Source organism: Lipotes vexillifer, unplaced genomic scaffold (assembly GCF_000442215.2).
Source record: "Lipotes vexillifer unplaced genomic scaffold, Lipotes_vexillifer_v1.1 scaffold685, whole genome shotgun sequence".
Taxonomy (NCBI): Eukaryota; Metazoa; Chordata; class Mammalia; order Artiodactyla; family Lipotidae; genus Lipotes; species Lipotes vexillifer.
Genome location: NW_006771436.1, coordinates 443,915 through 451,417, shown reverse-complemented (window position 1 = coordinate 451,417; position 7,503 = coordinate 443,915).

Sequence of the window (7,503 nt, the reverse complement as noted above, 5' to 3'; positions counted from 1 at the left end):
TTGTTGTATAACATATTTAGACTTCTGAAGAATAATGTTTGTAGTACTGCCATAGCGCTTGACTTAACCTGTACAATGACATTAGAAAGTATACAAAAGCAAGTGGCACCAAATTACAGAAGTGATGTAAAGCTTACATTTGCCCACTTGTATTTTTTTTTTTTTTTTTTTGCGATACACGGGCCTCTCACTGTTGTGGCCTCTCCCGTTGCGCAGCACAGGCTCCGGACGCGCAGGCTCAGCGGCCATGGCTCACAGGCCCAGCCGCTCCGCGGCACATGGGATCCTCCCAGACCGGGGCACGAACCCGCATCCCCTGCATCAGCAGGCGGACTCCCAACCACTGCGCCACCAGGGAAGCCCGCCCACTTGTATTTTTAATACAAATATAAACAGGATTATTCCCCACCAATATGCATTAATCCCAGCATAGTTAGGAACCAGACCAACAGCTTCAGAAGTTTCAAGCTATGTCTAGAGGTACAACAGGTGTAAAAAATGATAAAGGTAGATGTATGATCTGATTCCTTGATGCTCTGAGATTTTAAATATGGCTCTGTGAGTTGTTCTATATATAGTCAATTTCTTATTCTCTCGAACTGTTTTAGCTGAGCAATCCTAGTTACTGTAAAAAAAAAAAAAAAAAAAAAAAAAAAATTCCCAGACTCTCAATAACTTAAAGCAGTGGAAATTTCTTGTGTATGTAGGCCAAAAAGGTGTTTCTGATTGATAACGAGAGACAGCAAAGTGACTATTTCATGCAGTCAGTTATAGACCCAGGCTGAAGAAGGCTTCAAAGTTTCGCTGGAGATCAATATCCAGCCAGTACATAGGAGAAGAGCATAGAGTATTGCAAGTAGGAGGCAGAGAGAAAATGAAACAGTTTTGTCAATTAGCTAGTAGTCTCTGCTATTGTAAACCTTAGTTTTCTCATCTGTAAAATGCTAAGTCTGCCTTTTTTAAAACTTTCTTAAGCCCATAGAAGTTTCAATAATAAAATAAAAACCCTCAGGCCTACTACTCCATACAAATCATAAAGTCTGCACCATTTGCTAATGACGCAAAATATTCCATTTATCTTATTCATCTTTCTTGCAAACCCACAAAATTTTCTCTCTACTTCTTTTAGAGGCTCTTATGTCTCTGGTTTCTGTTAAATAAGACTCTACAAGTAGTGACTAAAGATTATTAAATATCTTGAAAATGTCGAGAACTGAACTGTGTTTAGTGCTCCATTTCACCCTCACAACAATCCAGTGAGATATGTTTCATTATCCCTATTTGTACAGTGGTGGAGCAGGGAAGGCAATGAATAGGGGACCTACAATTAAGTAATTAGCCAAAGGACACAGCTGATAAGTGACGGTAAAATTCCAACTTGAAGTCAAGCCTCCTTTGATTCCAAATATTGGGTTTATACCAATCATATTATTCTACTTCCTTTCTATATCTCTCAGATCCTCCAGAACACCTACAGTGTCAGGCACCTGGTGAAAGAAACTGAACAAATACTTGTTCAAATAAATTGAATTGAAATTATAATAAACCTCTATTGTAAACCTCAAGTTTAATAAACCTCTACTGTAAATCTATGTTTTTGAAGGACATTTACATTGTCTTCTCCATGCTTGCTTTATTTTTGCTTTTCCTTCACTGCATTCCCTTCCCTTTCTTGATGGTCCCAAGGGCCATCTCAGCCCTCCTAAGAAGGAAGCCTTTATTTAGGAAATTATAGCATACATTGTGCTGCCTGCCACTTAGCCACTTGAGAATTTCTGGCAAAAGTCTTATGAAGAGCATGACTTACTGCAATTTGAGAGAGTTTCCTGTCTATTTAACTTTATGGGAAGAACATTAATTCAATGGAATGTGGATCTAGACTCAACTGTCTGTTCGTCTACACTTATCTTGGGATACTATTTTTTCTCCAGTCTCCTTAGCTAGATATTTATTCCTCTTCCAGCAAGACTCCTATTGCATGCCAAATGAATTATGTTTTCAACTAACACTAAATTAACAGGGAAGTCAGCCAAGCCAGAAGAAAGTCATGCTTTTTTTTCTGGTCTAAGAGCAAGTGGCAGAAGTCTCCTCTTACAAGTATCTTCTGCTTGTAAGCACGTGGCTAGGCTACAGACTCAGAATAAATTCTACAGCTATAAAGAAGGTATGGGCAGGTGATTAACAAAGGTGGGATTGCTTTTTTGTGGGTAGTTAATTATGGTTTATGAGGCTTGTCTAACAAATTATACCCATAGGGACAAACTACCTTCAAAAAACAATAAAAGTATGGGTCCTTAGGGAGCTATTTCCATACTACCAATCTAAACAACAACAAATAAATAGGGGGCAGGACCTTGGCTTACAGAAGGAACATTTCAGTATTTAATGAGCAGACATTATTAATGAAGATACTCTATCCTTCACAACACTTTGGGAAAAAAGAAATGTGGACCCAGTATGAGAATTTTCTTAGTAATACCAATGTTTTATCTCTGTACCTGCTAAGTTTGAGATAAATCATTTATTTATTCACAAAAATTATTCACTGGCCAACCTTATATGTTTAGCACTGTGTCAGGTATAGAAATTCATCACTGTAGTGCCTGAGAAAAAGACTTGCTTCAAATCACCATAATAAAAAAATTTTTTAACTGTATCATAAAAGAATTTTATAATGTATAATGGGAATTCAAAGAAAGGAAAAGATTTCTTCTTCCTAGTGGAATTAAAGGAGGACTTAAAGGGGAGTTTTCTTTGAGCTAATCCTTAAATGATGATTGTACATTTATTTTACTCCACATTATACACAACACAGTTTCAGAATAGCTGTACTAATATGACTACCATCTATATGGTTACTAAGAACAGTTTAAAACATATTTTTAATATACCCTCCCCATTCTCCCTTACACACTTTAGAGTTATACTATGTTGTCAGAGGATGTAGCCATTATATACTATAATCTCTTCCTTCCAAGTCTTATCTTTATGAAAACTAGGTGTTTCGTGATCACCACAAGTCCTTAGGTCAATGTCTATCTATTTATTATAGCTCATTTTCTAATAGATTCTTCAGGGTTTATGGGAACAATATTTCCTGAGTTCTTAAAAGTTGAAAGCAATTTATCTATACCCATTATATTTGAATGTCATTTTTGCTGGATATAAAATTTTTATCTTGTATTTTCTTTCCTTGAGTATTTTAAATGTTTTCCATTTTCTTCTGGCTGTTTGTGTAAGTGTTTGTGGTAGGCTGCATAGTGCCTCCCCCAGCCCCCATCAAAGATACCCATATCCTAATACCTGGAGACTGTGTGTGTTACCTTATATGGCAAAGGGGATTTTACAGATGTGACTTAGAGTCTTGAGATAGGGAGGTTACCCTGGATTATCCAGATGGACCCTAAATGCAATCACAAATATCCTTATGAGAGAGAAGCAGAGGCAGATTTGACTACAGAAAAGAAAGGCGGCAATGTGTTGATTGAAGCAAGGAGAGAAAATGTGAGGTGAGGCAGGGCTATTGACCAAGGAATGAGAACAGTCTCTAGAAGCTGGAAAACACAAAGAAATGGATTCTCCCTGAGAACCTCCAGAAGGAGCCAGCCCCTGCTGACATCTTGATCTTAGCCCTGTAAGATTCATTTCAGACTGTCTCTAGAACTGTGAGAGAACAAGTTTCGGTTGTTTTAAACCCATTAGTTTCTGGTAATCTTTTATAGTAGAAATAGGAAACTAATAGTGTGTTGGTCTCAAAGAGTCTGGTGATAACATTTTTGCCAAAGTGCCTATTAAATGATGTCCCTTTTTTTTAATTCGGTAATTTTACTGTGTCTTGGTCATTGAGGGTCAGTATTCCCATGCATGCAATATGTGGTTTCAAATCTTTTTGATTTCAGAACAGTTTTTTAAACTACAGTTTTTAGCACTTTTTCTGTGTTTTTTTTTTTTAATTGGTTTTCTTCCTCAAGGACTCCTGTTATCTTATATATTGGTACTTCCTTGCCTCTTCTCTATGCTGTCACTAGACCCAGGAAGACAAGCTGGAATCCACATCTGTCTCTGGACACCACCAACTTTAAGGACACTGGTAATCTGCAGGAGAAATTAGATCCCTTTACCACAGAGCTGCACAAGTATATGGCCCAGGACTTAGAGAAGCTGAGGAAGGAGATCTGGAAGGAGGTAGATAAGCTGTGAGTTCGGGTGTTGCCTCACAGTAACACGGTGACCTGGCAGATCAGCACCAATGGCTGTCAGTTGCCACAATGTCTCCAACCTCTCGAGAATAAAAACGGCTGCTCCTTCATTTCCACCTTCTAAATTTCATGCAAACTTCTCCCTGTACAGGGAAAAGAATCCTAGAAATTATACTTCAACCTTAGCTAACCTGTACTAATATGAACCCACCACAGTTCACCCCTGTCAACATAGTATCTTTTAATCATACTTAACTTCCAAATAAAGACAATAGCAAAATGATGCTTCTACCAATGATACAGCTATCCCTTGTGCAACCAAAAACATGTTAACTCTCTCCCACAAATAAGATACAAAGTTCACTTATCCATCTTTGGATGATGTTCTGTTCCTCTTCCAGCTGAGTCACACTAAGATGTAAAGTCAACACCATGAACACGTTTTAGTAGATGCGACAGAGGAACGGGAAAGTGGAAGGAAAAGAGTGGTTAATGTGTGCATAAATATGGTCATATCAAAATAAGGAAAAATACTCATAACTATTATAGTTCTCATTTCCAAAGTTGGTCACATGGTCATAGATGTGACTAATTTTTTAACTTCCTTTTTCCACCATTCACCCCCACCTCATTGGCCCCTGCTAACATGTTTTGCTTCAAACAGCTGGTTTCTTCAAATTTTCAGATCTTGAGTTAAATGGCATCTCCTCAACAAGGTCTCTCCCCAATTTAAAGTAAATAAGCCTACTATTTTTTTTTCTCATAGCATTCTCATTTCCTCTTTGTTTTTTGTTTCTTATTTTTTCATGACTCTCAAAACAACAGTAGTTTTAATGAATGAGCAAATGAATTCCTCACCACTAAATCTACCACTCACACCCTACCAATCAACAGGTCCTATTAGTTTTTTGTTCCTGATATCTTTCAGATCCATTCCTTTCTTTATAGTCATCAACACTCAGTTTCTTACTGATATCCTGATATTTTATCTGGTATCTAGCTTCTCCTCACTCCAGTTAATACTATGCACTATCCTCAATACTTTGTGGAAAGAAATGATTCTGTGTTTGTCTTTATATTTTGAGTACCTAGCATAGTAGGCACACAGTAACACAAAGTAGGAATTCAATAATTATCTATGGATGAATGGATAAAATGTCATCAATCATACAAGGAATGCTATACAAGAAATCTACTATCTCTGTCTCTGGTCTCCTTATCTTATGAATTCAACACTCTAAAAATGAACATTCAGAGATAAAATTATTTTGAACTTTCAAATATCTGCTCTTTCAAAAATACTATGTATTTGACCTCCAATAAATGTTTTAACTGTAAATGAGAATTGTTTATTACTCACCTAAAAAGAGTGTGTTTGCATCAATTTTAAAGAGATTAAAATAGTATTAACATGATTAAGGGGATAGAAATAGTTTTAATGAAAAATATACAAATAATGTGGTACATTATATCAATGTTTTTATTGATAGATAATATTCTATAATGCATCTGGGTAATGCATGTGTGCTAGGAGAGGGATGGACAATAGACATAACAGCAGCAAGTATTGGGGGTTTGAGAGTAAAATTTCAATAATAATGGCTCATTTTCATTTCTCATGAGGAAAAAAGTTATCACTAAGTGCCAAGTACAATGCCTGGCATATAGTAGGAGTAGAACATATTTATGTTGACTGACTATTGCTTATTTATAATAGTGAATGAGATTTTTATAAATTGAAAGGTTCAAGTTGCCTTAAGGAATTGTCATAGGATTATAGAATGTTAACTCTTAAAATGGATTATACAGGGAGGATACAGATTGTCATATCTTAAAAATCACTAAGATGATATATGTCCTTACTAATAAATAGTACATCCTAAATAAAAGTAAAGAGCTGGGCTGAAATGACCTTTAGAAATTATTTCCTGCTTATATTTCTACAATATAGACTGCTTTTTTGGTTACTGTTCTTCTTTTAACCTCAGACCTCAAAAACCAAAGGTCAAGACTGAATAAATCAGGAGGAAAATAAAGGTCTTTTATATCCATTAGCAATAAAGAGAATGTATATGAACATAAAGGTATTTTCTCAGCCTTGGCATGACTCCAAGGAAACCCAAATGCTAAAAGTCTGTTTCAGCTCCTAGCATTCCTCTGCTCCCTCCCACAGACAGACCATAGGAAGATGAACAAAGTCAATGAGTTCCATTAAACAAAATGTCGGTCAAGGCCCATGTTTATCCACACCCCATGTACAGTGGCTTCAGAGTTCTGAAGGGCTGTAGCAGAATGATAGAATACCCTGGAAGCTCAACATTCTCTTCCTAAGGCAACTCCCTGCCTGCTTCTGGATTGAATGCTACCCTAGTTGTCCCCCAGGCATCAGTCAGAACTAAAGGACCTTACATCCCATGCCCTCAAGATTGGCATGAACCATCTGACCAGCTTTTTGTTGGTGGCAGTGGTAATGGTAAGGCATTAATAGGCTTCATGCGTCAGCTCTCCTAAGTAATATTTACATTTAAATTTTAACAATATCCTTCCATGTCTTGATCCCATGGATTATGGATTGAATGAGTGGCTATAAGAGCCACCATGACTAATTACTAGGGATGTTCTTGGGAAAGTCCCAGGCTACCCACATACTCTGTGAGGGAGGCTATTGCAGGGGAAAAGTATAGATAGATGATAGATAGATAGATAGATAGATAGATAGATAGATAGATAGATGATAGATAGGTGATAGGTAAGATAGATGATGATGATAGATAGATAGATAGATGGGTGATAGATAGATGATAGATAGGTGATAGATAAGATAGATGATGATGATAGATAGATAGATAGATAGACAGATGATAGGCAATTCCAAAGCACTGCCAAAAACTAAATTTTAGAAACAGGATATATTTAAGTTGCAAACAAATAAATGTGCACAGTGGTTGAAATCTTCAGGGATTATTCTTTAGTGCTCACAACATCTCTCAGGTTGATATCTGAAAATACTACTTTTTAAAAAATATATAATTAGGGCTTCCCTGGTGGCACAGTGGTTGAGAGTCCACCTGCCAATGCAGGGGACACGGGTTCGTGCCCCGGTCTGGGAAGATCCCACATGCCGTGGAGCGGCTGGGCCCATGAGCCATGGCCACTGAGCCTGCATGTCCGGAGCCTGTGCTCCACAACGGGAGAGGCCACGGCAGTAAGAGGTCCACGTACCGCAAAAAAAAAAAAAGTCTAGGGGCTTCCCTGGTGGCGCAGTGGCTGGGAGTCCGCCTGCCGATGCAGGGGACACAGGTTC